The following is a 9,034-nucleotide window of genomic DNA, read 5'->3' as shown; positions in this document are numbered from 1 at the left end:
GATAAGGTGATCAAAGACTTTGGATTTATACAGACTCATGGTGAGGCTTGTATTTACAAGAAAGTGAGTGGGAGCTCTGTAGCATTCCTAATATTATATGTAGATGACATATTGTTGATTGGGAATGATGTAGAACTTTTAAGTAGTGTCAAAGGTTATTTGAATAAGTGTTTTTTAATGCAAGACCTTGGAGAAGCAGCATATATTTTAGGCATCAAGATTAATAGAGATAGATCAAGACGCCTAATAGGGTTTTCACAGAGTACATACCTAGACAAGATTCTAAAGAAGTTTAGAATTGATGGAAGCAAGAAAGGGTTCTTTCCCATGTTGATAGGTAAGGTTTTGAGTAAAACTCAAGGTCCGGCTATGACAAAAGAAAGAGAAAGGATGAACAAGATCCCCTATGCCTCGGCAGTAGGCTCTATCATGTATGCCATGCTGTGTACTAGACCGGATATCGCACATGTTGTTAGTTTGACCAGCTGATATCAAAATGATCCTGGAATGGAACACTGGACAACGGTCAATAATATCCCGAAGTACTTGAAAATGACTAAGGATATGTTTCTTTGTTATGGAGGTGACCAAGAGCTCGCTGTAACCAGTTACACCGATGCTAGTTGGAACACTGATCCAGATGACTCTAAGTCTCAATCTAGGTACGTGTTTATTTTGAATGGTGCTGCATTAAGCTGGATGAGTGCCAAGCAGAGCATGGTGGCGAAATCTACAACTGAATCTGAATACATAACGGCTTCGGAGGCTTCATCGGAAGCGATATGGACGAAGAGTTTCATTACTGAGCTTGGTGTGGTTCCTAGTGCATTGGACCCATTGACCATCTATTGTGATAACATGAGTGCCATAGCCAATGCACAGGAGCCAAGGTCACACAAGAAGCTGAAGAATATCAAGCTACGTTTTTATGTGATTCGTGAGTATATCGAAGATGGTGACATAAAGATTTGCAAAGTATACACAGATCTAAATATGGCGGATCCGTTGACTAAAGCTCTCCCTAGAGCAAAGCATGACCTACACCAGAACGCCATGGGTGTTAGGTACCTTACCATGTAATCTAGATTATTGACTCTAGTGCAAGTGGGAGACTGTTGGAGATATGCCCAAGAGGCAATAATAAAGTGGTTATTATTATATCTTTGTGTTTATGATAAATGTTTGCATCCCATGCTATAATTGTATTAACCGGAAACATTAATACTTGTGCGTTATGTAAACATAAAAGAGTCCCTAGTAAGCCTCTTGTTAAACTAGCTTGTTGATTAATAGATGATCATGGTTTCCTGATCGTGAACATTGGATGTTGTTAATAACAAGGTAATGTCATTGGGAGAATGATATAATGGACACACACCCATAATAAGCGTAGCATAAGATCAAGTCATTAAGTTCATCTTGCTATAAGCTTTTGATACATAGTAACCTACTCCTTCGACCATGAGATCATGTAAATCATTTACACCGGATGGGTACTTTGATTACATCAAACGCCACTGCGTAAATGGGTGGTTATAAAGATGGGATTAAGTATTCAGAAAGTATGAGTTGAGGCATATGGATCAAGAGTGGGATTTGTCCATCCTGATGACTGATAGATATGCTCTGGGCCCACTCGGTGGAATGTCGTCTAATTAGCTTGCAAGCATGTCACAAGGTCACAAGAGATGACATACCACGGTACAAGTAAAGATTACTTGTCGGTAACGAGGTTGAACTAGGTATAGAGATACTGATGATCAAACCTCGGATAAGTAAAGTATCGCGCGACAAAGGGAATCGATATCGTATGTTAATGGTTCATTCGATCACTAAGTTATCATTGAATGTGTGGGAGCCATTATGGATCTCCAGGTCCCCCTATTGCTTATTGATCGGCTCGATCATGTCTGCATAGTTCACGAACCGTAGGGTGACGCGCTTAAGGTTCGATGTCGTATAGTAGATTTGGAATATGAGATGGAGACCGAATGTTTTTCGGAGTCTCGGATGGGATCTAGGACATCACGAGGAGGTCCGGAATGGTCCGGATTATAAGATTCATATAAGGAAAGTTAATTTATGGGGTTCAGAAAAGTTCGGGATTTTTCCGGTGGAAGATCGAGAAGGTTCTAGAAGGTTCCGGAGGGTCCACTAGTGGGCCCACGAACCTAGGAGGGGCCACATGAGCCGAAGGGGTGCAGCCCAGCCCTAATGGGCCAGGCGCACCAAACCCTCAAGGCCCGGGCCGGCCACCCCTTTAGGGTTTCCCCAAAAACCCTAGCGGGGAAAGACTTGGGGGGCAAGTCTCCCCCCTCCCTCTTTGGCCGCCGGCCCTAGGGCTTGGAGGAGGGGCCAAGGAAACCTTGGTCGGCCTCCCCCCTATATAAAGAGGGGAGGGGGCAGGGGCGCATCCCTCCTTCACCCCATCCAACCCTAGCCTCCCCTCTCCTCCTCCACCATAGTTCTGCACTGGCTTGGCGAAACCCTGCTGGATCTTCTCCTCCACCACCACCACCACGCCGTCGTGCTGCTGGGATTCCGAGGAGATCTACCACACCTCCGCAGCCCGCAGGAACGGGGAGAGGAGGGACTTCATCGACACCGTACGTGCGACCGAGTACGGAAGTGCTGCCGGATTGCAGCACCGGAACGATCGTCTACATCAATCACGAGATCTCATCTCGTTAAGGCTTTGGATCTTCGAGGGTTAGTCTCTCTTCTCTCTCGTTGCTCCGATCTCATAGAGTAGATCTTGGCTTTTCCATAGATTGGATCTTGGATTTATTCGTCTTTGCGGTAGAATTTTTTGTTTTCCATGCAACGAACCCATCAGTAAGATTAGGGATTGAAGCCTCTATTCCGTCGATGTTTGTATCTCATTTGATCTTCAACTATTGTGGCTTGCTACGGTAATATCGAGATGAACTCCATTTACATTGCTATGATATCATTGTGATATTTTCCTCTCATGTGTGAGTATATCTCTTAGGCGTGGGAGATGTAGGGGATTGGTGAAATGTGTTGTGCCTATTTTATTCCATCTATTTGTGAATTTATGATTAAGATGATTATATATGAAAATGAATATCTATGTGCACCTAATGTTGTTATCTAGTTTAAGGGCCTAGGTAACATGATATCAACAACTCATAGACAGGAACTTGTTTCCTAGTGAATCGGTGACCCACGAGTGACACGACCGATATCAAAAGGATCTAGCAATACTCGAGGAATCACAAAGAACCACCAAGCTTAAAGCTCTGATCTGGTTTAACCACCTTAATAGATCCGCTAACTAAGGGTTTGGTAACAGACAGAAGGATCATTGGAGAAAGATGAAATCTACCAAGTGGAGCCTTTTTCTCTTTTGGGTTGCTTGCCTTCTCAAATATAAATAAGAAGAATCATATTCACTTATCACATTTATTCCACCAGACACATTCACTGCCGCCATGAACTGAATCTCCCCGCGCCTACCTTTCCATATGCAGAAACCCGTTTACTTCTTAATAGATGTTTAATTTTATGCACTTTACTTCATTGCACTTTCAACACTTCAAATTCCCTTATTCATATTCACCATTTTCCACTTTAATTCTTGCAGTCAATTCACCTAAGATTTGTGGCATATTGGGTGCGATAGAAACACCGCAGTTAAACATCCTCATACGCTCCTCGTTGGGGCACGATATAAAACCCGGAAATAACACCTCCACGAAAACATGCACGAATGACCCCGTGTTATTGCACGCCATCATTTCCTCAATAGCTCTTGTACCTTTGGTGGAATTTGAGAGCGAGGGACTTGCCATTGCATTTGGTGCATCGATTTGAATTGTCCATGGTGATTCGTGGAAAGTGTAAGTGAGGAGCTTGTTACTCTTGAGTTTTTAGAATCCTAGACAACTTTGAGTCTTTGTGGCGATTTGTTGGGAGCCTCCCACGTTTGTGTACTGTCTAGCACTTTTTTATTTTTATTTTGGTAGTAGTACATCCATTGTACTTTCTCCTTTCCAAAGAAGAAGTCTCAACTTCTTTCTAGATTTACATATATGTGTCTATACTTTCGAATTTGTCCGTACAGGGAGCGATAATAGAAGGTTGTAAAATGGGCGACTGCCGACTTGTCGACTTGGCGCAAAAGAGAAGCACATTTCTATCTCCTGGCTCTGTTTTTCGTGTGGAGCTCCCGCGTTCCAGAACGGGGCTTTGGATCGAGACCACAAAGGCAGTCGGTAGCCCCAAATCTTTCCTCCTTTGCTGCTAGACTAGAGAAAATAGAAAACAAAGACCACGAATCCAACACGGAATGCCTCAGCCGTCCATACCATTTGCACAAGTCCATGTCCGCAGGCATATTCGTGCCACCTCGCCACAAATTGGGGATTCCCTTCGGATCCAACCCTCGCGGTTGGACAGTGACCCCACCTGCCAGCTTCACATGCCACCAAAAACGAACGCGTGACGTCGTCGTCTTCCCTTCTCTTCTTCTTCCCCAACCCCCCGCGCGTCCTCCAAGTCTCAGCCACTCGCGACTGCCAACCGGCCACACGCCACCCGCAGCCAGCCATGGAGTCCTGGGTACCTCCGACCACCACCGGCGGGAGAGCGGCGGACGACACCGCCTTCGCCTTCCTCTCCAAGGGGTGGCGCGAGGTGCGGGACTCGGCGAGCGCCGACCTGCGCCTCATGCGCGCGCGGGCCGACTCCCTCCGCACGCTCGCCGACCGGGAGCTCGAGCACCTCCTCGCCTCCGCCGCCGCCGCCCCGCCGCCGCCCCTCGCCGCGGGGGCGCCCATCGCCGAGCTCGAGTTCGTGCGCAACCGGATCCAGCCCAAGATCTCCGAGCTGCGCCGCCAGTACGCCTCGCGGGAGCCCGAGCTGCGACGGAGGGTGCTCGACCGGTGGGTGCCGCCCCGGGGGGCCACCAGCGCCCGCGTCGACCTCTCCGGGATCACCGCCATCCGGAACGCCATCGTCTTCGAGGCCACCGGGGAAGCGGAGGAGGAGAAGGAGTGGGATGTCGTCAGGATGATACGTGGAGGCATCAAGGAGCTCGAGCGCCGGAGCCAGGGCAGCGAGATTTTAGGTGGTTTCCGTGGCACGGGCGACCTCGTCGAGAAATTCAAGTCCAGCCTGGTAATTCCACGCACTACTACCTGCTCCTCTATATCTGTGTTGAATGGTTATGTCTTGTAGGTATATATAATAAGCAACTTTTATTGGATTCTGCAAACCTTAATATTAATCAAACTTCTCACATATATTTTCTCTTTTTGGTGCAGAAACCATTTAACGTGGAGTCTGATGATTACAAGGTAACCATACATGCCCTTCTTCATGATTGTCATTTTCTACTATATAAGAATAAAGCCGAGAAGGCGGTGAATAAAATAAAAAGAACTGCAAAGCTAGCATAGGCAAGAAAAAACCCCAAACGAAAGAGCCAACATTGTCAAGCGTGTCGAAGTGACTGGTTTGTGTTTGGTGAGAACAATTACTCCAACAGTTGTGGTTAAGCAATTCGTTTTTCAAAAGTTGTGGTTTCGCAGGATCGATACCCCGATTGTTGTAGTTTTTATATTTACTTAAAATTGATAGTAGTTGACAAATGAAAAATAAAAAATTAACCTGTTTTTTCATTGCTCGATCTACATTTGTTTTAACTTAATTATCGGGTTATGATGCAGGATGTTCCTCCACTATATGTAACTGAAATTCTGGCAAATTTAGTCAGGCAGTCTGGACCATTTTTGGATCAACTTGGCGTAAGAAGAGGTAAAGGAATAAAAAAAAACAATTTAAGCCTATTTTGTTCCCTTTTTTAGAAATTGGCCCTCTTACACACTGTTGATATTGTGGTGCAGATTTATGTGATAAGCTAGTGGAGACATTGCATAGCAAACAAAATCATTCCCCTTCAGCAGAAATGTCCTTGCATGGAAATGATAACTCAGTAGATGAGCTTGATTTAAGAATTGCTAGCGTGTTACGGAGTACTGGCTATCACGCTGATGATGGTTTCTGGAATGAACCTGCAAAATATGAGGTCTCGGACAATAAAAGGCACATAGCTGTAGTCACCACTGCAAGCCTACCATGGATGACTGGAACAGCAGTTAATCCATTATTCCGTGCAGCATATTTGGCAAAAAGTGCAAAACAAGATGTGACGCTAGTTGTGCCTTGGCTCTGCAAGTCAGACCAAGAACTTGTGTATCCAAATAGCATGACCTTCAGTTCGCCGGAAGAGCAGGAAACTTACATAAGAAACTGGCTGGAGGAAAGACTAGGCTTTGAATCGAACCTAAATATATCCTTCTATCCTGGCAAGGTGGTTGTTTGATATTTCGTACGTCTTATGTCCATGTTGTCTCCGATCCACTTTACATTGACATGTCATATGTGCTGCAGTTCTCAAAGGAGCGCCGTAGTATCCTTCCTGCTGGGGATACCTCACAGTTCATTTCGTCAAGTGTAGCTGATATAGCAATACTCGAAGAACCAGAGCATCTCAACTGGTATCATCATGGGAAACGTTGGACTGACAAGTTCAATCATGTAGTTGGCATAGTTCACACAAATTACCTTGAATATATCAAGAGAGAGAAGAATGGGGCTCTTCAAGCTTTCCTAGTTAAACATATCAATAATTGGGTGACCAGAGCATACTGCGACAAGGTACTGCATTCACTTCAGTGTGGTTTTATTGTCCAGGCGCGCTTCATTATTCCTAATACCAAAAGCATGTGCAGGTTTTACGGCTCTCTGCAGCAACTCAGGATCTTCCTAAGTCTATTGTCTGTAACGTTCATGGTGTAAATCCGAAGTTTCTTAAGATTGGAGACAAATTGACATCTGATGTGGAGAGCGGGCAGCAGTCATTTTCCAAGGGGGCATACTTCTTGGGAAAGATGGTCTGGGCCAAAGGTTACAGGGAACTGGTAGATTTGTTGGCCAAACATAAAAGCGACTTGGAAGGATTCAAGTTAGACGTATATGGAAGTGGCGAGGACTCGCACGAAGTCCACTCTACTGCCAGGAAACTCGATTTGAATCTCAACTTCTTCAAGGGAAGGGATCATGCAGACGATTCACTCCATAGGTACATATTAATTAAGAAATACTAACTATGAAATCCTATCTATTGCTTTGTCATTTTCACTGTCTTATGTAGCACCTTCCTTTTGTGTATTTCCAGGTATAAGGTTTTCATTAACCCAAGCATTAGTGATGTCTTGTGCACAGCAACAGCAGAGGCTCTTGCAATGGGGAAATTTGTCGTCTGTGCAGAGCATCCATCAAACGAATTCTTCATGTCGTTCCCGAACTGCTTGACATACAAAACCTCAGACGAGTTTGTCGCCAGAGTGAAAGAGGCCATGGCTAGAGAGCCCCAACCTCTCACTCCTGAGCAAAGGTACAACCTTTCATGGGAGGCAGCGACGGAGAGATTCATGGAGTACTCAGACCTCGACAAGATTCTGAATGACAATAGCACCACCCTGTCCGGAGAAAGCAGGAGGAGAAGAACCTCCCAGCCTAGTCTGTCAAATGTCGTGGACAGTGGATTGGCATTTGCGCATCGTTGCCTGACCTCTAGTGAGGTCCTCAGGTTGGCTACAGGCGCGATTCCTAGTACACGCGATTACGATGAGCAACACCGTGTTGATATGGGCCTGCTGCCACCCCAGGTACAACACCCTGTATATGGCTGGTGATGTGGACATGGATTGCACACATTAAGTTACTACTACGTATAGATGGTGCCGTATATGTGTACATAGTAGGAATACACTCTGTAGCTGTTGTCCTGACTAATCATGTAGTCTGTTGGTTTGTACTACTACCTGTACATGTAGACTAGTCACCGTTACACTTGTAATTTAGAGCTTTCTTGTCATAGTAGCATTATTCATCAGGGGAAGTTGACGTCGGTGTTCATATGGGAGGGACGATGCTTACCTATTATGTAGTGCACAGACTGATGCAAATCTTTTCACCATCAGTATTCTGGCAGATACCATGGAGTATTAAAACATTTGAGGGCGCCCTGACGATTGTCAAATTCACATGTTCTCTTGAGTACTGATTATTCTTGCATTTTGATTCGGCAGTGAGGCTGCTATAAATCATAGCCCAATGACACTTTGTTTGGAGATTTACTTCGTTAGGAGTATCTTGCATCCAGACTGGAAACCTATATTCCCCCCCAAAACTGCTCCCAAGCCGCTACAGTAACTGCTCCCTCCCTCTTCTTCTCCGGGCTGCTCCTTCCTCCTCTCCGCCGGAGTAGCCGGCCGGAGATGGAGAGGAGTTAGCGCCGGTTGTATATATGTAGGTTCCTCTCTTAGTTTTCATCCCCTAGTGGCGTTTTGGAGCTGTGCCTCAGATCTACGCGGCAAGATCTGGGGATTAGGGTTCTTTTCCATGCTTCTATGTCTCCGGTGGTCGGAGCATGCGAGCGAGGAGAGAGCCACCGTCTCCATCAATAAGGTAGTTGTCGCGGATCTGCTGCTGCTGCTGCTGAAGAGCTGCGAGGCGGAGCCCCCCTGGCCGGCCATGGAGGCGAGGGGGAGGGGCGATGCTTTCTGCGGCACGCGGTGGAGCTTCTTCTGACCGGCCGTGGAGGCGAGGAGGAGAAGCTAAGCTGGGTGCTCTCCCCGGCGGAGCAGAGATCCAGGTTCTTCTCTCTGGCTCTGGATGCGGTGAGTTCTTGGGTTGTTCTTCCTCCTCCTTGTGGTCGTGGAGATAGACAGGAGGGGGACAGGCCCAGTGCTCGCCGATCTGGAGTCGAGAGGCACATGGGTGAGCGTGCGGTGCTCACTGAGTTGGAAGCTCTATATCGGCGGCAGATTTCAAGCGCCGGCGACGTCCGCCACCGCTATTCTTGGCCAAGGGGGCCTCTCCGCACCTCGGAAGATCCAGCTCCGGGGACCATCTACTTCCTCCAGGCCGATGTGCTGACTGGGAAGATCTTTGATCTGGGCGTGGTGATCCATCCTGGTGGTGAGCCAAGTGGCGAAGTCCC

The 9,034-nt window shown here is 46.6% G+C and overlaps 1 pseudogene; it reads left to right on the top strand.

Moving 5' to 3' along the window:
* Positions 1-4,557: 4,557 nt before the first annotated feature.
* Positions 4,558-8,075, top strand: LOC124692353 (annotated as a pseudogene).
* The last annotated feature ends 959 nt before the right edge of the window (positions 8,076-9,034 follow it).

Source organism: Lolium rigidum, chromosome 2, assembly GCF_022539505.1.
Source record: "Lolium rigidum isolate FL_2022 chromosome 2, APGP_CSIRO_Lrig_0.1, whole genome shotgun sequence".
NCBI lineage: Eukaryota > Viridiplantae > Streptophyta > Magnoliopsida > Poales > Poaceae > Lolium > Lolium rigidum.
This window is presented reverse-complemented; position numbering and strand designations above follow the sequence as displayed.